Raw genomic sequence first — 23,139 nt, 5'->3', positions numbered from 1 at the left:
CAGTTTTAAGTACAAGCCAAGAAATATACTAAAATGCTTATTTTTCCACCTACTTTTTTGGGGAAGAAAAAAACAAAACCAAAAACCAGACTATAGAAAAAAGTAACAGTTGCACAATTACTATCAATGCACAACTTAAACAATACAGGGATATTCTATTTTCTGCCTTAACTCATATGCACTGTTTTACAAGTAAATCTGCCCTGCATGCTGACATGGGTCCTTTAAGGTTATCTTCATAATTTACATATGTGTAATATAGAAGCTGTCATTTTCAATTAGTCAAAATTGAAAGAAGTACTACAAGAGGATAGGCTAAGAAATCTTAATGCTAGTTGATATTTGGAAAATCTACAAAGAATGGGTGAAAAAGATTCTTGGCTTTCACATTTGGGGAATTTTCACTAGTTTAGTAATACTGCCTTAAGGTTTCTGGTCTTTTACCAAGTTCCAAGATGATTTCTTTAACAATTTGATTTAAACATTTAAAAGAAAAAGGATTTTGTGGAGTTGAGTGATAACATTGCCAAGAAAAATCTAGCTGGAAAAAGAACATAATCATTTACTTGTGCAAGATTAGGAGATAGCCAGGACACAGATTGAAAACCTGCCAGTGAAAACCACATAGTGTTACGGAAATTATACCATAGTGCTTTCTTGAGTTTGAAAACCTGATGTGCATAAACTTACTCTGAAAAAATTTGCTGCCACTTTTTCACTGCATCTATATAAAAATCATTGCTTACAGGCCAGCAGTCCCACCTATAACTAACTATTCCATATCCAACCTCACAAAAAGGAAAAAAAGAAACTTAGTTCATTTTGTTGTAAACCCCCCCCTTCTAAGTCCTGCAATAGGACTTTAACATTTGAAGAGAAATCACGGGACTCACAAGAAGTACACTAAGAGTTACTCTTTCCTGGCAAATTGTTTCTTCTGTTTGTGAACCACTGCCAAATCTAACACTGACAGAAGAAACACTTCAGAACTTCAACATTTTTTAAAGTCTTTCCATTGTTTCAAATATGCCCTTAGAAACAAACAACATTCACCATCCATCCTATTATGTTCTCTTTCCCAGGTCACAAACACTCATACGTTTAAAACACACAAGTAGTAACTGCTGTAGCACAGGACTATGCTGTTATGTTTGCTAATACAAATGCTAAGATTTAAAATAAAATAGGAGCCCAAATCTATTTAGACAGCTAAGCGGTCAGATTGAAAAAAAAATGCTAGGCATCTGTCCAATAGCTCCCACTGACAAAATATTCAGATTGAGATTTTTAGATAGCCTGTAGCACTAAACCATTTGGCAGCTCTTCTGCCTCAGTTCTCTGTATAAAGATGAACTTAAATCAGAGAATAGAAGACCACCACAAATAGGGGAAAACCAGAAAAAATTAGCCTATATAGTCCTTGATGTCCCAACCTAGAATTTTAGAAAGCTAGAACTCAGTCCAGAGGAAATAAATGAGTTACAAGTAAATAATTTACAAGTTAGTTACAAGTAAATAATTTTAGAAATGAACTGAAAAATAATATTCCATGGAGTTTCCTTCTGAAGAGAGATCTACGAGAGAAGCCCAGCAGCCCTTAAAAAAGAGCCATCGCTCGGTCCCACAACTATTGACTGAATTCTTCCCTCAGCTGTGAAACAAAAGGAAGATGATAGGACACTCACAAATTCAACACAGCCAAGTTCCAGTTTTCACTTTAATTCCCTGGTACCCAATGCAAATCAAATTTAACCACTACAACTAGATAACCTAACATGGCTGGTGTTAAACAAGATCAAGCAATTTTTGCCTCTATTCTCCATTCCCCAGTGCAGTCCAGTAAAATGATGGCAATCAGAAGGACCATCCAAGCAATCTATGAGACTGGATTAGAAATTTGGAGAGACACAGATCAGTCACATAGTGACCACTTCACATGAACTGGCAAGCCCACACATCCACTGCTGTCAGATAGAAGGTTGGAATAGACCTCTAGCAGTTGCTTAGGCCAGCCTCCTCCTCAAGACAAAGAGAAACTCAAAGTTAGGTTAAATTGCTCAGGATTTTGTCCAGTAATACCTTGAACACATACAAGACTGGCAATTCCACAGCCTCTCTTAGCAACATGCCCCAGTACCTCACCATTCTATTTTTTATTTTTTTTTTTAAGTCCAGTAAGAAATTGCCTTGCTGTAACTTGTAACCAGTAATTTCTCATCCTTTCAACATGCACTTCCAGGAAGACTATAGCTCCACCTTCTCTGAAACACCCGTTGGGTAGCTGAAGATGACAAACATCATTCCTCAGCCTCCTGCAGGCTGAACAAACACACCTGGTTCTCAGCAGCCCCTCTGCTGCAGGCCAAGTCATTGCATCAGTCTCTGCCTTGTACTCAGGGACCCAGTCCTGGAAGACCAAGCCTCAGCCTGCTGACTGTGATTTCTGTTCTAATTCAGTACTAAATGTTTGTGTTCTAAAATGTTTGGTCTTGATCTTACTATTCTGCTCCCAGTTGCAGACCAGAGCTAAAAGCCCATGTAACCAAAGGACAAGGTTCCTCAAATAACAGATGTGATGGGTTTGGTGTTGGATTTTATTGTTTGGGTTTGGTTTTCAATAGGCTGGATTTCTGACAGATCAGGACAATGGAATGACTTCTGGTAACCAGAACTGATACATGGAATATAAAAGAAGAAGTGAAAGGTGCAGAACCACCCCTTATCTCACTGCCCTATCAGACAGGTGAACAAATAACAGAGTTTTACAGCCAAAGCAACATTAGAAGCATACAGTATAACCCCCATTTACAAGATTCTTAGCTCTAATATGATGTTATTTTAGTGCCAAAATAATTTTGTTGCTTGTCACGGCAGATTAAGGGAAGTGTTTTTATGAAGTTCTATGCAAACATTTTGCAAGGTAAGCATGTGTGGGCAGAAGCAACATAATTCAGATGTTTGCTGTTAGCTTACAGCATGACTGCAGCAGCTGCCCTTTGTGTCAGCTAAGGCAGAAGGTGGGTGTTGGTGATAAAGTTTTTCCCAGAGCTCTCATCTATTAATTTACCCTGGATCTCAGCACAGGAGCCTCACCATCACAGTTGGAATGCTTGAAGTTTCTGAACTGGCACAAGTACCTAAGTAAAATATGTTATATGTGCATTTACAGCCCTTTTCTTAGTTCTAGGCATTATACATGCTGAATTCTCAGTTTGGAAATGATTAAACTCTTTGAACTGCACTGAAACCCATTACAGGTAGTATACTAGAACAGAAAGAAAAAGCTGTGGTGTTTTTCATTTGTTGTTGTTGTTGTTTGGTTTGGTTTTTTTGGTTTCGTTTTTTTCTTTTTGGTTTGGTTTGGTTATTTTTTAATATGAGTGACCTTTATATATTCTCCACAGCAGCTACATCTACTGCATACTGCTTTCAGGGAATAAAGATTTTTTTAACAAATCCTACCCCCATTTTGAAATATAGCACGGGACACAATAAGTTGAGAAAAAACTGGGAATAATTTGCTAAGAAGTGCATGAGGTGATAAAGTAATTTATTTTTAATATATATATATATATCCTCTTACTAAGAAAATGAGATGCAATGTCCATTTTTGCTCTTAAGGTCAGATTTTATTAACCTTAGAGTAAACTCAATCTTCAAAAAAATTTGATGTTCAAATCTTAAACTTGTGGAGTGGCCAATAACCAGTAGAGTCTAGATTTCTTATGTTCAGACTAAAGAGAGGAAAAATTTTCCCATCTGTCCCAGAGACACTTTACTGGGAGAGGTGAAAGACACAAAAGACTCCCTGCAGTGAAACCATGTTTGATCCCTTTGGTTTGGGGAAGCTCAGGGATGAAGCAGCAGCAGCAATTCTTTCTCTTCAGAAAGCATTTTCATCAGAACAAGATACTCTCTGTGAGAGCTTCATTCTAACTGAAACAACCACAGAATTTTGACATAGGACTCCTCATTCCAGTGGGCGACTACTTTTATTTGTGGGAGGAGGGAGAGAAATAAAAGGAATTCCTTTAACAAGCAAGCTGCATTGCTAACCCCGACCAGGATCATTTTACTTCTTTTGCTACAAAAAGGCTATATGCCAGGAAGAAAAATCCCATGACCTAACAGCTTCATATTATTTTACAAATAATATAACTCCAAACAGTTTCTAGAGAAGATATTTTTGCAGTTGATTTGTTTTGTACATTTCACAGCACTTGACATACTACATTTATTGGACCATAAATGATGAATACTGTATCTCATATCCTTGCTGAGCCCTCCCATGAACAAAGATGTGCTACTTCACTCCTGAAGGAAATCTAGTGTCATTATTTATCTCATTTTTGTGATACCATACAGAAAGTAGAGAAAAAACCCAAAAAACTCAGGACTTACATATACCTGATTAGCAGAACGATTTACAATCTGAATTAAAAGGGGGCAGGAGACCTTGAGACAGCACATAGGACACCACAGCAGAACCCACGTTGTCAGAGCTTCAAACCAGGATTTCCTCAGTTTCTTTTACCAGAAAATATTTATGCCACCTCAGAGAAGTACACAAGATGTGTTAATGATCCTACAGGAAGAGTAGGTGCATCTTTGCACTGCAACAACTACAATAAATATTCCACGGACCATTCTGTTACAAAGTCAACTTGAAACTTCAAGTACAAACACAGTTCTATTATAAGAAGCCTTGATGATATTCTCCTGCTGTTTTTTGTTTCTTTGTTTGTGTGTTTGTTTTGGGTCTGGTGGGGTTTTTGTTTGCTTGGTTTTGATTTTTTTCTTTCCTTTTTTTTTTTTTCCCCCCCCCTTTTTTTTTTTTTTTGTGAAAGCTTTAAAAAGTGTGCACTAAGTACACAGCCCTTGTTCTGCCAGGGAACAACCGAGCACTGCCGCCCTGCAAACATTAAATGGAAATCATACGAACTTCAGTACATATTACTTCAAATTGCTATTTTGTATCCCTGGGAAGAGATGCAAAACCAAGCAAAATACACAAGCCTACACCTCCATGAAAAAAGTAAACATTTACCTATAATTTACATAATACTGTAGTACTACAGTATGCACTACCTAAATATAGGTAGTAACTTAAAAAATAAAAAGGCAATACATGCATCAATTAACTTTCTAGCTCTGAAAGAACTATTTAAAGCACAACAATGTGTTTCCAGAAAGTCCTTACATTCACTGTTCCAGCTACGTAAAATTTTGCAGAGCCACAAGGATTTCTGGTATCTAAAAACACTTAAACCCGAAGTTCTTTCCAAGGAAGTTCTTATGCTTACTCGGAGCCAACCCAATACCCCGAAATCCTCCAGAAATTAAAGACACGAGTGGAGACGGTGTCTTTCTGACATCCCGACGAGGACGGCCCCAAAACGGGGCTGCGGAGCCCGAGGCGGCCCAAGATCTGCGCTCCCTTCCCCGGCCCCTTCAGCGAGCACCTCCCCGGGGCTCTCCCGGCCGAGGGGGCCGGGGCGGGCGCGCAGCGGCGGCGCTGGAATGCGGAGCCCGGTAACCCGATCCCCTCCCGCCCCTCCTCCCGCCCCGCAGCGCTTCCACAGCCATTTCACCGCTTAAAACGGCATCTCGGCGCTGCCTGGCAGGGAACAGAGCTACTCTGTCCTCTCCTGAAATAGGAAAGGAGGCCGTATTTTTATTCCGTGTGTGCGTGTGACACGTTTCTCCCCTGCGGGAGGTGGCGGGGGGGCTGTCGGTCACTGCCGGCTGCTGCCCCCTTCTCATCTCACCCCCGGCCTGCATCGACCCGCTCTGGTGCGGCCGTGGAGGTCTCACCCAGCCGGGTCATCTCGACCCTGACCCAAAACTCGCCTTCCACTGACGTCTGAAAGGCACGGATCCTACTCGGAAGCAGGGAATCAATAAGAATAGCTCTTTTTCATCTAAAAAGCCTGGCATCTCGGAAACAAAGCATTTACGTACATCAAGAAAGCAGAATTTCATTCGAAAAACCTCTTCATAAACCGAAAGGAACTGGACAAAATTTTTTATGACAATTCAAATTTTCAGGCTATGCACATATAGTTTTACTTAGGAAATAACAGCAGCACCAGGTTTGAGTTTTCAGGTTAATTACATACATGCACAGAAATAACAGTAAAGTTATGCTTCAAGATAATACATGAGCTGACCATACAGATCATAGGCTGTCTCCATCTATTTTTGCTTAAATATAGTATTTTTGCAAGGCTGCTGCAATTCAAAATACTTTACTGTAAACAGAATAGCCAAGATTTTTACCATTCTGAACATACTGAAATTACTAAGATACCGTTATCCTACTAGGTAAGAGACAAAGAACTGGGAGGGAAAAAAAAAAGAAAAGTTATCAGTCATTCTAGTGATAGCACAGTGAAAGAATAGAGAGAGAATAATTGGAAAAACATCCTTCCAGCAGTAGTAATTTTACTTGTTAAACACATTACCAGAGCTATAAATTCTATAAGGAGGGGGGGGGGAAAAAAAGTCCTTAAGTAGCTGGGGGGGGTGTAGGTTTTCAGAGTATTAGCATGGCTATGAGGCACACACACTGACTTTATATCGTGTGATTTCCAGAGGAGGTGGTTTATACTTTGGGTTAAGGAAATATGACACTGCAAAACACTGCTAAGAGTGGGAATTCTGCAACTGCACTGAGACCACTGGCCAGTGTACAAATACCCACAGAATATTCATGAGAAAAAGATCTCACCACAAACTCTTAACTGTTGTCAAGTCTTGGGCCTAGATTTTTAAATCTATTAAAAAATTCAACAGCAGAAATTCAGAGCTGAGGGATCTTTAGATCCAGGAGCCTTCACTCACAGTTTTCTCCTGTATTGACTCTCACTTATAAAATAGAAATAAATTACAAATGTTGAGATTTGTTGACTGGAAGCAGTCTTTTCATGCTAAAATCCCAGAGCCCAGTGGTCAAATACTACTATGATGGGGGCTTTCATGAGACTTTAAATCTAGAAAAACAAAATAAAAAAAAACACCCCACTCTAGAGTAGGCAGGATTAAGAGTACCCTTTATCAATATTCTAACACTTTCACAAAAAAAAACAAACCCAACCCACTATGAACTTAACCTTACTTATTGCAGGTCAAGGATCATAAGTGCTAACAGCTGGGGACTTTACCCTTATATTCTATGCAAAGCTAATGCAGGGTTGGTTTGGTGGGTTTTTTGGTTTTTTTTTTTTTGTTTTTTTACTATGTATCAGAACAAAAAGCCTGCTTTGTTACTTACACAATATGAGCAGTTTAAACATAAATATTTTTATTTACTGCAAGTATTGACTTATATTTACAAATCCTCACTACTTTACAGAAGGTAAAACACACTAACAAATCATCAGTTATTTTTCTTTAAAATATATTTAATAACACTTTCTCAGTTGGAATAAAATTTATTCAAATTGCTGGTTGGAAGCGGAAGAGCAAGTATGTTTACACATTAAAACTGGAGCTCAAAACACCATAACGTGATTACCTGACAGCTATTAAATGACTTGCAAGAAGTTATTAGTGTTGGTTCCCCTTCAGAAGGCATATATAACAGTTCCACCCTTGGAATCCTCCCTGTACTTCTAACTTTATTGGTTTGGGGTTTATTTGGTTGGTTTTGGGTTTTTTTTAACATAAACCTGCCCCTTACTCCCACAGGTCATGTTAAAAAAAAAACCATGTCTTTGTCTATGGACAAAGAAAATCAGTACAGCCCTAAAAATCCAAAGTAATCCCTAAGTCTTCAACAGGGGTCAAACCTACTTTATTTTTATAAAGAATGTATACATATTTTACTGAGGATTCTCTGCTAATAAACTGTTATTAAAGAGCAGACAGAAAACATGACTGTCATGTTTTATAAGGACATTCACAAATGCCTTTATTACTTCACTTCTGCACAAGTTTCATGCCAGAAAAGATTAAATCATTAACTGAAGGTGGAAAAAAACAACCAAAAACCAAACCAACAAACACCAAGCAAAAAAAAAAAAAAACACCACCAAAAAACCCAAACCCAACCAAAAAACACAATACTCCTAAAGTCAACACTGTCAATGGAAGTTATTTGTGACCCAATAAAAACAGTGTCAAGAAATGCACCAGCTTATAAGAGTTCTAACGTTTTCACAATCACAACCTTCTTTGAAAGCTACAGACCACATGTCACAGGAAAATACATACAAGGTGAGACAATAATTACTTGCAGGAGACACAAAACAGATTATATGAGGTAGTTAAAAAGAGAGTATTGAAATGGAACATCTCTTCCAACTTATTTTAATTGCACTACTCTCGGGTGCATGAGCAATAGAGCCCAACAGGAGTCATTCTAAATGTACCTTTTGAACATATATCATTTCATATGAGAAATGTGACTGCAAACATCATTGTTTAAGCAAATGCCACTTTAGACACTGATCTCTAAGCATAACTGTGCACAAGCAGTGCCACTGAGCTGTAACTGAACTCTGCAGGTCCAGCCAAAGGAAGCTATGCCTATGTGTTGCTGCTTCCAGGAGCAGAGAATCTGCTGAAAGATGTATCAAAAATACTGTTTTAAATAAAGTTATTTTAGAAACTTGCATTCGAAGTTTAAATTTAAAGCTCAACAGTATTGGCAAATTTATTTGGATGAGGACAAAAATATTTGCTAATATGCATTCTGTAAGTACAAGTTCTGGATGGTAACCCTTCCTAATGAAAAGAAAATTCGCTGCAAAAGAGTAGCATTTGGCAAATCTAGTATTTAAAAAAAAAAAAAAAAAGTCAATTTGCACTAAGCCGTTTATACAGAATCTGTTTTCTATTACAGTGGAACAGGTTCAGTAGGTGGAGGAGTGTGGACTGCATACATATTAATACATGAACATGTGGCTGCATCACTACTCCTATGACCCTGCCAGACATTTCGACACTGTATTTTTAGATTATTCTCTCATAACCAACTGCACTGTTAAGATGGCCTTTAATTCCATTATGTCTGTTGTCAAAATGCTAGTCTTCTGCTTCAACTGCAGTTTGTTTAAAAAAGCCACTTTAAAAGACTGTATTTAATTTTCAAATATATTTCGCCCTATATAAAGCTATCAGCCAGCTTTGTGTAACACATAGAAAAGAGCATCCACATTTCACATACTGATGCTATGGCACCTTAAGATCCTTTTGATTGACTCAAACTCCTCGGATTTGGGAATAGCATATATGTTGTTATAACTGGCTCTGCTATATAAAGATTTTATTGTGCCTTCTCTCTCTTCTCTAGGTTATAAGAAGAAAACATAAGAAAAAAAACTTAGCTGAATCAATCCCCTCTGCCCTGGAAGTGATGCAAACACACACCTACTTCTGGTTCTTATACTCCAAAAGTGATTCTTTCAACTTATATTTTCCTATTCATTCAGGAAGAAAAAAGAACAAAAAAACCCCAAACTGAACAAGTCATTAGACATCAAACAAATTGCACTATGACACAGACCTGGGAAGACCTGGTTTCCTACAGATTTATATCTTTTCAGGTTTTATTTACAAGTATTTTTTCCCAGTGTAATTGCCCCAGCTCTTTCCTTACCTGCTGTGTGATTTCATTTGCCCTGTCCTTCGTGATATATCCATTTCCCCACATGCATATTCCTTTAACCACAGTTCTCTCTTCCTTTCCCTCCCACATTCTCTGGTGCCAAAGAAAATGTCTCACTTGCTGGACAGCATGTGCATATTGACTTCTCCTTATCAGGCCTAACAAGTTTACTGAGTGCTTCTGATCATAACATCCTTCACCTCTGGGGACATTAACACAGCTCAAGACCTTTGAAAATGAAAAAGCATGACATCCACTCCTTAATCGTACCAAACATCTAATCTTCAAACCTGCTGATACATGCAGCTTGTCTTTGAAGTTTCAGGTACTAGGAACTCGCCAAAATCCAAAACTTTACATACTATGTAAGACAGAAACACTTAAACCTGCAAAACAAAGGACACAAATGCAGAACTAGAAGAGCAAAGAAGAATGTGGGGATGGAAAGTAAAGCTTCTGCTCAACCCATTTTTGCTTTAGGAAGGAGAGATAAACTCAATATCCATTAAAAAGTAACATGGTATCACTATTACCTAAACTCATGATACCAAGCCTTCCAAACCGGGTAACACTCCAAACTGCAGTCTTAACCACAAGGACTCTACACAAGCTCAGCTGTGCCTGGAAGGGACACACAGGTTCTGTGTGCCAACACTGGCACTTGGTCTGACTCCACAACTGTGCTAGACAGGAAAAAATGAAACCTATTCCAAAAACAAAAGAAAAAAAAGCTATCAGCTTTCAGTTAGTTTAAATACCTAAAGCATCAGAGGAGTGCCAGTGCTGCTGTGAAGGAAGAGGCAAGGACAGACATGGGACGCATTTTAAGAGGGAGCAGAACTGGCCCTTCAAGTGTACCCAGCTGCCAGGCTTGCTTATCTGTAGTACAGAACTGCCCTCTTTATCTGCTAGTTGGTTATTCATCTAGCAAATTTTCATTGCAGACATCCATGGAAGTCTACCTGGCTACACTGCTCCAGTCCTTAGGAAACAGAATTGTCAGTCTTTCCACACAAAGCAAAATGAAGTACCTGAACAGAAAATGTTCGAGATAAGGTTGACACTAGAAATGTGTTACTTCATGTTTCATGGCAATACCAAACCCAACAAATGAAGGTAGCTAGATGCCAGTGTAATATGGAAGAAAAAAAAAAAAAAAAAAAAAAAAAAAAAAAAAAAAAAAAAAAAAAAAAAAAAAAAAAAGGTGTAGGTGTTGCAGACACTACTGAATGTAACAGCAGAGGAGCTGACGTGCCTGGGTGCGTGTGGGTGTGATAAAAAGCACATGAATTAGCCTGCTGCACTGTGGCAGATGTCTAGCCCAGCACTCTTGTTTGTGACACCTGTCAGGAAAGAGGGAAGAACAGAGTCCTCTCCCTTTCTCTATCCAGAATCTGGTGTAGTTCCTGACCTACAACTGGACACAAGTCCCTGTGCTACTCCAACAACTCTGTGTGACCACCAGCCTGAACAACACTTTCATCCCTAGCCGTATATTCTGGCAGTGATTCTTCAACTACAGCATTCGCTGTGAGGGAAACCAACACCACATTCTATTGTGCTTGTAACCTGCATTCCCTTATAACATTGAAGGGAATAAAAGGTGGTGAAAAATTATTCTCTATCAGTTTCTTAATTTCATTTAAGTTTGATATATTACCAACACATTTCCCCCTCCACTGTTTTTCTTTCCCTGACTCAAAAGACCAAGTGTACTTAAGTACAGTATCCCATTGTGCTGAGGGAACAAAGCACATCAGAATTACCTCCCAGTTTTAATCAGATTGTTGAAATTGTGTTAACAGAACTCCATATGCATGTCCATATACAATGAATGTGTACAGCTGCAGAATTACATATTTTAAAAACTTATAATTACTTTAGAGAACACTACTTCAAAATAAAACTCTGCCGATTGTAAGGAGGAAGTACTGTCCCTCATCTCCCCTTACTCCTCCTTACATTATATCATGGGGAGCTGGAGCTGCTGAACACTCAGGGGTTTTTATAGGGTTAGTTTTCAGCTAGATTAGCAAACAAATCCAACCTCCCATTTGGCCACAATTACACAAATAAAAAGAAGTGACAGTTGAAACACACAATCAAAGGGAAGAAAGAGAAAAAACAGTTTTAAACACCATAAGAAGATAGGTGCAATCTAAAGTTGGAGCTTCACAGCAAAGAACTGCTTGAAAAGTAGCCAAGATCTCCTGAAGTGTTAATACCTAATTTGGAACCTATTACTGTTTTTCCACTGTCTGAATTAAATTACATTGCACTTACTGTACAGCTCATCTGATAAGTTATCATCCAGGCATTCAGTCCAGCTATAGCCAGTTTACAACACCTGCACATCAGCTACCAGTTTCACCACCTCACCATCCACTCCCCTTTCCACACTGTTTCCAAACACAAAAAACAGAACAGGCCCTGTCACTTGCTTCCAGCAAGGCTGTCAGCACCTCTCTGATGCAGGAGTACCTCCCAGTTTCTTCCTGGGAGCCCAGAACTTCCAGATGTGTCTCACTCATTCCAAGCTGAATGGCATCATCACCTCCCTCAACCTGCCCGCAACATTCTCCCTAACACAGTACAGGAGGCTGCTGGCTTTCTTTGCCACAAGGGCATGTTCACTGGCTCGTGTTCAACTTGTGCAGTATGACCCCCAGGTCCTTTTCTGCAAAGCTGCTTTCCGGGCAGTCAGTCCCTAATCGGTGCCAGTACATGGATGGAGTTTCTCCTCCCGAGGTTCAGGGCTTTGCGTTTCCCTTTGTTGAGCCTTCATGAGGTTCTGCCCTGCTCAGTTCTCCTGTCCATCCAGGTCTCCCTGGGCAGCTGCAAAACCCCCTGGCCTATCTAGCTGATAGGAAGGCTCACTAACATCCACCTAACTCCTCCAGTTCTGTATTGCCTGTGAACTTGCTGAGGGTGTGCTCTGTCCCATCACTCAGGTTGTTTATGAAGATGCAACACTGTAGTGGAGCCCAGGCTCAACCCCTGGGGAATAGAGCTAAGGGACTGATCCCCATCTGGACTTTTTGCTGCTGATCATACTTTGAACCTGGCAGCTCATTCAGTCTTCAATCTATCTCACTTATTGGTTTGTCTTAGATTGAAAGATCAGTTTGTTGACAAGGACGCTACAAGACACTGTCAAAAGTGGTGGTTTTAGGTCATAGACTGGACTTGAACTCAAAGGCCCTTTCTAGACTCAATGATTCTGTGAAAAGCCTCATGGAAGTCAAGACAAACAATATCCACTGCTCTCCACTCATTCACTGAGCATTTCATTGCAGAGGGCTATCGGGCAACCACCAACATCACCTGTGCTGCCCTGCTGCTAATTCTGACCCATAAGCTCTCAGCTGGCTCCTCATCCATCCAAGATGGGAGGCAGAACTCCAAGCATTCACACAGCTTTTGCAAAAAAACCAAACCAAACCAAAAAACACAAAAAACCCACCCTGCACCCCCTTCTATCCCAGCCTGACTTTCCTGGAGAGCCTGTAGCCACTCCTCAAGCACTGTGGCCACGTCAGCTCTCCTGCTGCAACTTTGGGATCTCAACAAGACTGCAGCTGTGCAACCCCAGATTTCTCCTGTTTGTGCCCAGTCTTTTCCACAGTGTATGGCAAACAGAGTCAAATTCAAATAAAGTATTAAACTTTGTCTTTGTGGAGGGGACAGTTTGTACAGGCTACCCTTTAATAGCTGGGATCCTCTTTTAATGCTGTCAGGAAGTTGCAGAAGCTGAAGGAAAAAATCAAAAGTGAAAACCTAATGATAACTAATAGCAAAAATAAGAAGTATGGATAAATAAGGAAAAAGGTGCTATGCAGTTACATACAGAGCTACACAGTTCTGGAGCTCCTACACCCGGGTAAGAAACCTGCTAAAGGAGGACTCTGGTAAAGGATGAGCCCACCTCTGCTCATCTCCCCAGTGCACTCCAGGCCTCAAACCCAGCAGAAGCCTTCCTCACCACACCACTGCTCCTCTGCCCACCTGAGCACACCCACTACCCTGCATCAAGCCCAATTTCTACTCTTTCAGATGCTCAGGACCCCTGTCCCCTGTGGTTGCAGCACACTCCCAGCTTTCTCTTCTCACTGAAAGTAACCTGAAGGAGAGTTACTTTACTTTCAGTTTTTCCAAGTACACTTAGTAAAACTTATCTTCCTGTAAACAATTACTTCTTCCCCAAACAGATACACTTTGAGAAAAACATTCAGCGTTTCTGAAAACCGTCACATTTATCTTATGTAACAGCAAACTTTAAAATGTAGGCTAAAATTCTTTGAAGAAAAAGTCACCTTGTTCAATACCTTGTTACAGAGCAAAAAACATCCCAGATGCTCTTACACTAACTATATCAACACTGACATTGGCATGTAAACCAACTCCTGCTGAAATATCTGCTCTAACATATGTAAATCTCAGTACCAACAGGTAACTTTGATGAACACCAACATCACCAAAGTAGTAAAAAAAGAAAACAAAAAAACCAAACAAAGTCTGCTGCAGACTTTCTTGCACTTTCCTCTTCAGCAATACTGCTGGTCAGTGTTGGGAGCAAAACACTTGAGGCTGGTTTCTTCTTTTGTAACATTCTTTTCTCACCCTCATTTCATATATTTTTATTTGGTTATTTTTCCTGTAACCAGCCCCACTGCTGAAATTAAGTCATGAGAAATTAAAAGATACTCCTGAAGAACCATCAAGAAAGAAAATAACTGAATTTCATTGCAGGAAATAACCCCACATGCTGCAGATGCTTAAGGACAAAGAAGGAAATGCTTATATCAGCTCACAATCCCCTCCCTCCACCTCTATGCTCCCCCCAAACCCAGGCTGCCAAGACTATTACTGAAAATATTGCACAGAGATGTAAATATTATACAATAGCGTTTGAAACTTTGAGAAAAAGTTGACTAATGCCATTTCTGCAGCAGAACCTCTGGCTAAGGAATGCACAGCTGCTGAGCAGATGTATAATTTCAGCATTTAGATTCCATTATTTCAAGGGAGATTTTTTTTTAACTAGATGTTTTCAGATTTTCTATTTCCATCTGTTTTTTGACCTCCCTCAGTTTAGTCCTCTCCTTTCTATTTTAGTTCATTATGCCAAAATACTTCTCTAAATAAGAGGCATCTCTACATTTAAAAACTTGCAAATTTGAAGAGAGATGGGGGAGTGAAGCAGTGCCAGGGGCGGAACAAAAACAGACAATTCAACAGAGGCTTGGGTTTGAATAAAAACTGTCCTGTCTGGGTCGGGTTTTATTTCACAGTTCCTTGTTTAACCCAAATTGGCAAGTCTCTAACTGCATTCCTTCCATGAAATTTTAAGAGCAGGAAAATGAAAAATATCGTCATGATGGGAATGTTCCTATGCTTCACCAGAGCCCTCTGCCCTAACTTCTGACCAGGACACGTTCCAGGTTTTGATTCCTTCTTTTAGTCGAATTAAATTAGTTATAGTTGTAAGCTTAAAGCAAAAGCACCAGAAGAACTTAACAAAACATATAAGGATTAGTGTAAACCAGCATCAGTGCATGTGGACTTAATTCAGTAAAGAATCAATGCAAAAGCAGTAAAACACCAAACAAAACAACTCAATTGTTAGCATTGTTCAAAAAAAATTTCCATTCACCTAACCAAAGCAGAAGGCAAGGTCATACCCTTACCTGTCTGCCCTGAACTTCAGTCCACACTAAGTTTTGACAAAAGAATTATCATTGGTTCACCTCATAAACATGACAGATTGGCTGCAAAACCCATCAAAATTTTAATTTAATTTCATGCTCACAGTAATGATTTGCCTGGGTGAGGAAGGCCACTATCTTCAATTGTAAAGAAAGAGAAACAGTTCATAATATTCCCACAGAAAATTTTCTATAGGATATTTTCACCAAAAATATGAATCAGTTATGAACTAGTGAAAATACAGAAGATAAAATTAGAAAAGTGCACCAATACATAGAAACGAAAAAAGCACTTCCTCATTCTGTGAGATGTATTTTTTGCTTTGTCTCTGAGAGGAGGCATTCAAAACAAGTTTTTTAAAATACTTTAAAGCAATACAAATAAAATTCCTAATACACTTTTCTGTATATTCTATCATGAGGTACATCTCTGCTTAACAGAGAGCACCGCTACTGAATTTTTTATTATTGCTAAAACCCTTTCAAGTAATTGGAACAGAAGATAGTCCAAGTTTTGAATGCTTAGCCTAAGAAGAATGGTTTTATCTCCTTAGTTGTCAGTGCCTTCCTGTGCCCTAACCCCATCCTGCCTTGTAATTAACTCTCAGTTGTCCAGACCAGTGTCTGACAGCTGCTAAGTCAGTCCCTCAGATAACACAGAGAAGGGGACAGGAGGTTTTCTGAAACCTCCAAGCATTCTTTAAAAGATTAATTTCTCTTCCACAAAGGACATGCAACAAGGAGGAACACATTTTGCACAGCTGCTTTTCTCATCCACATTTCTAGTCACTGAGATTCACTACATCCTCTTCCTACAAGCCACTCTAGTTCTTACACTACTCTCCAAGTTCCTTCATTCCCAAGCAGAGGGGATGAGGGGAGATTCCCATTTCCAGATTCATTCTTCCTGCTGAATGACTCCCCACAACATAACTGTTCATGGTTCCTTTTCAAACCCTCTATAGCCTGGCACAAAAACATGGGACAGTGCCTGTACCCCTGCATCACCATCCCACTGAATTTTCAACTAAGCAAAGAACAGGAAAAGGAATGAGTAACTAGAAAATTATATTTGAACTTATTCACCACTTCTATATCCCTGAAATTCTGACTCTGAGCACATAATGTACTCATTTGCACAACAAATCTTTCATGAGCAGAATATGAATTTCCTGCAGAAGTGAAATCTCTTACCACTCCAGTTCTCCAGGAGTCATTTGGGCTCTGCCCACTGTCTTCCAGTCAAGTTTGGGATCAGGCTCTCACAGACAAAGTGTGAAGGCCTACAAATGTTTTTAGGTTTTTTTCCAAATCAGGAAAAAGTTGTTAATCATTAACACTATAAAGACAAGGAAAAGCAAATTTTGACCATTTCAGCAGCTGCAGCAATGGTAGGAAATCACTTCCATGAACCAGATCTGTATCCTGGTACATATCTTCTGAGTCTTTCTTTGATATTTCTCAGACTTCTCCCTGCTATATCTGCTTGTATTTTTATCAGCCAAAACACACAGCAGTGTGAAGTCAGGGCACACAGACACAAGGAATTGCTAGTTATGCCAATAAAGTTGACTGAAGCCATCATGTAAAGCAATTATCTGGGGAGGCACTGAGAAAATTTAAGTTATTTCAAAACTTTGTAAAAAGCATTCCTGCTGTTGTACCACATGGCACAAATTAAAACTACAGTCCTGCAGAGCTGAGTTAGTAATACTTAGTAAATAAAGCTCACACTCTTCATGCATCCCCAGACAAACACAACCACCAGTGAACTGGGTACAGGTAGCAGACCTGGCTGACTCCCCAGATGAGCTTCATCTGCCAACAGCTTTCACTGCAACAACAGATGTCACTGCAAAAATTCTGAGGTGGCAACATATCAGACCTCAAATAATGCTTTGCTGTTGCTTCTCATCACGCATCTACTATCTATGAATACTATCACAATAAAAAACTAGAGTTTAATACCTATTAAACTATATTAACTATGTCTAGTTAAAAACTACTTTAATACCCATTTTGAATTTTATTAACTATACCATCATCATAACTGATCTAGAACCTAGCTGAAACACACTGAATTCAAATGAAACAGGAAGACAACTATAAGACTCACATTAGAAAAAAGGCAAGAAAAAAACCCATCAAATTATGAATCTTAAACAGAATTACCACATTTTTAACATTATTCGTATACAACTGAAATGAGGTTACAACCAGAAACTCACCCATGACCACTACCTCAACATTAATGAAGTTTTCAGTCTTCTCAATGTATCAGATATAACACCCTAAAATGTTTGTGCTATAAACCTACCACAATGAATTTCAAAATATATACTGAAGATACATCGAAGAGAAGTAGACTAATGGCTTTGTTTTGCTTTTGAGGAAGACTGGACATCAAATACACCTAATACACTCTGGAAATGCATCAGGAGAGGTGCTGGGAAGCCAATTCACAAGGAAGACCATCCTGGCAAGCTGGCAGTTCATCCCTTGGTTGCCTTCCTGGTCAGCAGTGGGCCAGCTATTGGTTTGTATCAAAGTGAACCTCTAGAGGATTATGTACCCAGAGTACAAAGTCCTGAGCAGATGTTTCTGGACTGAATCCCTCACAAAATGGCTATTCCATGTACTTTCTCAGCAAGAGCATTCAGAACACTAAAACGATGCTTTCTGTACAATGAAGACAAATGAGGTGACTATTTCAACTTTTTGTCCAGTCTCAAGCATCACCTATTCCAGTCTCCATCTTAATTTTGAAGGACACAATATAGCAGTTAAAGTTTCACACTTTCAGTTTTAAGCACTTTTTCAGAATAAGTAAAACTAAAGTATGTCCAGGATATCAATCCCTCAACAGACTTCACAGTAACTTTTAAGAGATTGCAAGAAAACCAGGCAGAAAGAAATTCCTTGCTTTACCATTAAAGCCCTAGCCGTAGTGGAAGACACAGAAGATCTTGACTGGGGACCACCAGCAGGAATGTGGTGGGGAAACTGGAGAGGATTCCACAGATTTCGTCCAAGAAAGAAAAAAATGGAACCACAAAATCAGCAGCAGCAAAAGAAAAAATCTGCTGTCAGGCCACTGAGCAGATGCAGTTTGGGAATACTTGTAAGGGAAACAAGACTTTAAGTACTCCAACTGCACCCACATACAACAACTCTGACATGGTGTTATCTTTAAATTACTGAGCTGATTCTGGCATTTATTTACAGGTGACCGGGCTTTCCCAGATACCCAGAGAGAAAGGGCAGCTCTGAGGGAGAAATATACACATTTGTAACACATTCCCTGCCACATACTATCTGGTCTCATTCATCCATCTAGGGTTTTTTTTCAACAATTTACTACAGAAGTTACTGCAACTCTGTGTCGGTCCTTCACCTGCTCTTGGAAACAAACACTGTTGCCAGATGCAAGAATGAACAAAAAAGAAAGGGAGGGGTGATTTTTTATTTTGGTTTGCTTTTAAGGGCTTTCAAGAAGGAAAGTTTGTTTCTCTTGGAAAGACTGGGTATACCAAAATTAGTATAAGCACTAGTATCTGTTCTTTAGATCCCTTTTGCAAAGCAGATGTACTCAGATTCTCCTATATACATATTTGTGTCCCACTATGCACGGGAAAACTGTAGAGTTCTGAGTTACCCTGACTGATGCACAATTTAAGACAGATTCCACTAATTCAGTTATTTAATATCACTATTTTCAAAACACTTTTTATTTACTGAATATTAAATATTTAGCAAGTCCTTTTCCACTTTTTTTTTTTATTATTTTATTTATTTATTTATTTAATATATTACATAGCCACAAAACCTGCATGCTTCTTCTCAGAGAACAAATAGAACATTATCATCATTCTATGCTTAAAACCAAGGGAAAAAAAAAACCAAAACACCCCTACCTATCAACTGTTTGCCTTTCAGGACTCTGGGAGGCAGACAAAGTTATTTATCGTTGCTTCAAAATCCTTTTTGCTACACAAGACTCCATGACATTTCACACAGCACTAATGCTCATCTCTGGAAAATGCTTCTCTGCTTTGAGAGAATTGAGCAGATATTGTCTATTGCACATCTGAACAAGCACCATATTCAACCCCAAACATGGCCAAACTCTTGCTAGCCCCGACTTACGTAGTTGAACAAATACAGAAAGGATTATAAAAAATAAAGTTAATTACTTTGGTTACATCAGTTACACTTCAGATATTCAGTTTGTGAATGGTGATTTTTAATTCTCATAACAAAGTCACTATTCTTACTGCAAGGATCTTGCAGGACAGTGTCAAGAAAACATTTGGGTCTCAGATATTGACTTTAAGAAACTCAAAGTGCTAGCTACACAATTTCAGCAACAGGTACTCGATCAGTAACAAAGTCATATGGTATTTCAGCCTTGTAATTTACCAACAGCTCTTTAGTTTGAGCAGGGCCTGGACCAGATATCATCCAGAGGTCCCTTATAAAAATAAATTACTTGACAATTGGAAAAAAAAAAATATTCTGATCCAGCCACATTTATTCCTCGTCTCTGGAACAGAGCAGCCAGTGGGACACACTGAGGACTGGCAGCTGAACCTTGCAGCTGTGCAACAAGATCCTCCACAAAATTTCAGACTAGAACTCAAAGCCTACCAGATTGAATCCTCTAATAAATACTCATAAAATACACATATTCTCTTATAACAAACAAACCGTGGTTCATAATTTAAGAAAAAGTTACAAAAAGGAACAACAGTACAAGAACAATGGATAAATACACTGCCAGCAAGAATTTTATCCAAACTACTACAAATGCCACAACATGATGTATTTCTGGCTATGGACTTGATAAAATATCTGAATATAAATCGCACTCATGTTAACTTTTTTAATTCCAGGTTCTACTCTGTATCAGTCACCATTTTCAATCCTGCAGTATTCCTCATCTACAGAAGGAGCTTCTCTGTTCGTACAGATAACAGGGCTGAATGATCCCTAGGTCACTGACTTGATAAATCAAAAACTCAAAAATAATTACCTGTCCACAGAGAACAAAAAACTAAGTAAGAAATGCAATCAATTAACATGGGGATGACTCATCATACAACTTTTGACACAAAGTAGCAGGCAAGTGATGAATGGAAATACACCATTCCCTGCTGCTGAATTCACTCTTAATTAAAAACAAACAAACAAAACCAAAAAAACCCTCACAAAAAACCCAAAACAAAACAAAAAAATCCAAAAAAAAAAACCAAAACCCAAACCCCAAAACAATCATTGTGGTTGACTGAAGACTGGTAAGGAGCTATGCATGTTTTTAAACTCTCTTCGATAGATTCTGTAATCAGTTAGGAAAATATCGTCCTTAATCGGTGCTCAAGCACGAACTTTTACTCCTAAGGTATGTGCGACAATTTGGGTTCACGGTTTCTTCAGAGTTTTTTCTTCCACACTGCTAAACAGCAACAGGTTTGGGGAGCCGGGGCACAGCTTTGTTTCAAGCTGGCACAAAAGGAAGACGAAGCACCTTGTTCCTCGCACCCTTCCCACGATCGATCGGGCTGGGGCTGCTCGGCACCGGGCCCGGGATTACAACACCAGGGGCGCAGACGCGGGGGGGGGGGAGGGAAGGAGGGAGAGCACGGCGAGAGAACGCAACGCGGCCGGGCCGGGCCGGCCAGCACCGTGCGGCGGCCCCCGCGCCCACGCAGGAAACCGCCGGCGCCGCCGAGCCCCTGCGCCGGCGCGGTGCCCACCCGGCCTCTCGTGGGCCGCGGCTCGACCCCCGGCCGGGAGCGGTGGGGCAGCGCCCCCAGCGCCGCGGCGGGGCAGGTCGGCGTGGGGAGGCGCGGCGGGCGGTGGGCGCTTCCCGGCCCCCGGAGCAGAAAGGCCGGGTCGGGAGACCGACGCCAGACAGGGAAGCTGCAGCGGGTGTCCGCGCTCGACGGCACCGCCCGGGGTTGGACGGCCCAGGGCGAGCCCGAGGGCGGGAGGGGGCGCAGACCCCACCGGGCACCGAAGGGAGGGGGAGGCCCGACGGCGGGGAGAGACAGCGCCGAGGAGCGCTCCGCACCCCCAGCCGGGCCAGAGGGGGGTGCGGCGGCACAGCGCGGCGCCGCGCTGCCCGGGGCGCCCCGACGTTCCTCAACCGCACGCACGCACGGACGGCCGGGGCCTCCGCGGCCCGGTCCCGCACTCACCGGCGGTGTTGGCTCCTCATCCTCCGCGACGGGAGGGAAGGCGAATGGGGAGGGGGCCCGCTCCCCGGCCGCGCTCCGCAGGCCGTTCTCAGGGCCCCGACGGCTCCGGTGAGACGGGGGCGAAGGCGGGTGCGTGTCGGGAGGGGGAGGGCGAGGGCGGGACGGCGCGGCCCGGGCTCAGCGCAGGCTCCGTCCCGGCAGCGCTACCGGCGCGGCGCGGCGCGGCCCGTCCCTGCGGCGCGCGGGCGGGGCGAGGCGGGGCGGAGCCGCATTCCAATCACTGCAGCCGGCGGCTCCGGCCGCGCGCACGGCGAGGGCTGAGGGCGGGCGGGAGCGCGCGCGCGAGCGGGCGCGTCACGCGCAGCGGCTGCGGGGCCGCGGCCTCGAGCGGCCTCGAGCGGCGCGCGGGGGTGCCAGGCGCGTGCCCGCGCGCCCCCCGCTCTTCCCCACACACGCGGGAGCGCGCGGTGGCCGCTGGCGCCGTTGCGGCCGTTGCGCCCCTCAGAGCGAACGAGGGAGCGGGCGGGGTCTGGGGTCTGGGGTCCGCGTCCCGGGCCCCCCGGCGGCGCCCGCCTCCTCCGCCCTTCCATCAACACGTGCCGTGGGCGGGAGGGCTGGCGGGGCACCCCGGGAAAAAGTTGGCCGGGAGGAACTAGTCGGGCCTGCTTTTCCTCCCCCGGAGTCCCTCCTCGGGCGGGATCACAGGCCGCAGCCAGCCGCCGCCTGAGTGAGCTTGTCGCTAGGCCGCCTGCCCCGCTCGGCCTCCCGCCCCCAGCCCCGGGAACGAGACGTTATCTTCTCCCTCTGCCGAGAAGGGTTTCCCACCGAGAAGTGCGAGAGGTCCTCTAGGAAAAAACTAGGAAGGTGTGAGGGTAGAAAGTGGTCAAGTAGGCGTCACGGAGGTGCTGCTGGCCGAGGAGAGGGGTTGAGACGTTGGAAGAGGCACAGGCTGGGTATGGCTGCCGGGCCGGGAAGCTCCATCCAGATGCTGGTGGAGTTGGCGCCATGGAAAACGGACAAGCTGCCAGGATTCGGAGTAGGTGGAGTGGAGGATTACCGAAGTGTCTTTCATGTGAATTAAACGGGGCCTGTGAGTGAGCTGGGGTGGGGAATGAGCAGGCAATGGTGGCAGCAGCAAAAGGAAAATGAGGGCCTCGGACTGGCCATGTGGAAAAATGGTTCTGTTCAAGGTTGACGGTGCTGTGCCGTATGAGAGATAGAGCTCCATTGCAAAGGACAGAATTCTGTGTTCGCTTTTTTCCATTTCCTGTATTTCTAAATAAATAAGCCCAGTTAGTTAGATTGGAATACGTTATAGATTCTGCAACAAGCTGCTTTGCTCACTGATAAGGTTGCTGAAGGCCGTGATTTGCATTGCATTTCCAAGCTCCTCATCATGAAGCCATATTAGCAAAGTAATAGTTTGTCTGTCTGTCTTCAAGTCATGTCTCCCAGCAGCAACACAGGAGCTTGCTGAGTTTTGTCATATGGCAGGGAGACCATGCAGTTCCCACCTGAGCTGCTTTTTTTAAGTGTTCACTCAACTAAGTGGCAGCAATTGGGTTGTTGACATGGTCTTCCCTTTCACGTGTCCTGCCATTTGGTTATTCTGTGTCAGGAACTCTGT

General features: G+C 42.0%; 1 protein-coding gene across 4 annotated transcripts in view; it reads right to left on the bottom strand.

Annotated features, from left to right (window-relative positions):
* The window catches only part of BMPR1A (bone morphogenetic protein receptor type 1A), an 80,551-nt gene extending 58,899 nt beyond the window's left edge, over window positions 1-21,652 (bottom strand). The window contains exon 1 of one of the 4 annotated variants that reach the window (XM_071749255.1): window positions 21,513-21,652. The gene's annotated coding sequence lies outside the window, so the exon portion shown is untranslated. Of the gene's footprint in view, window positions 1-5,303; window positions 5,442-21,512 lie in introns of those variants that run through there. The other 3 variants (XM_071749258.1, XM_071749259.1, XM_071749256.1) reach the window with 3 other exon arrangements.
* Between the last annotated feature and the right edge of the window lie 1,487 nt (window positions 21,653-23,139).

This window comes from Heliangelus exortis, chromosome 7 (assembly GCF_036169615.1).
Source record: "Heliangelus exortis chromosome 7, bHelExo1.hap1, whole genome shotgun sequence".
Taxonomy (NCBI): Eukaryota; Metazoa; Chordata; class Aves; order Apodiformes; family Trochilidae; genus Heliangelus; species Heliangelus exortis.
The sequence above is the reverse complement of the archived record's forward strand: the minus strand, read 5'-3'. Positions and strand labels throughout refer to the sequence as shown.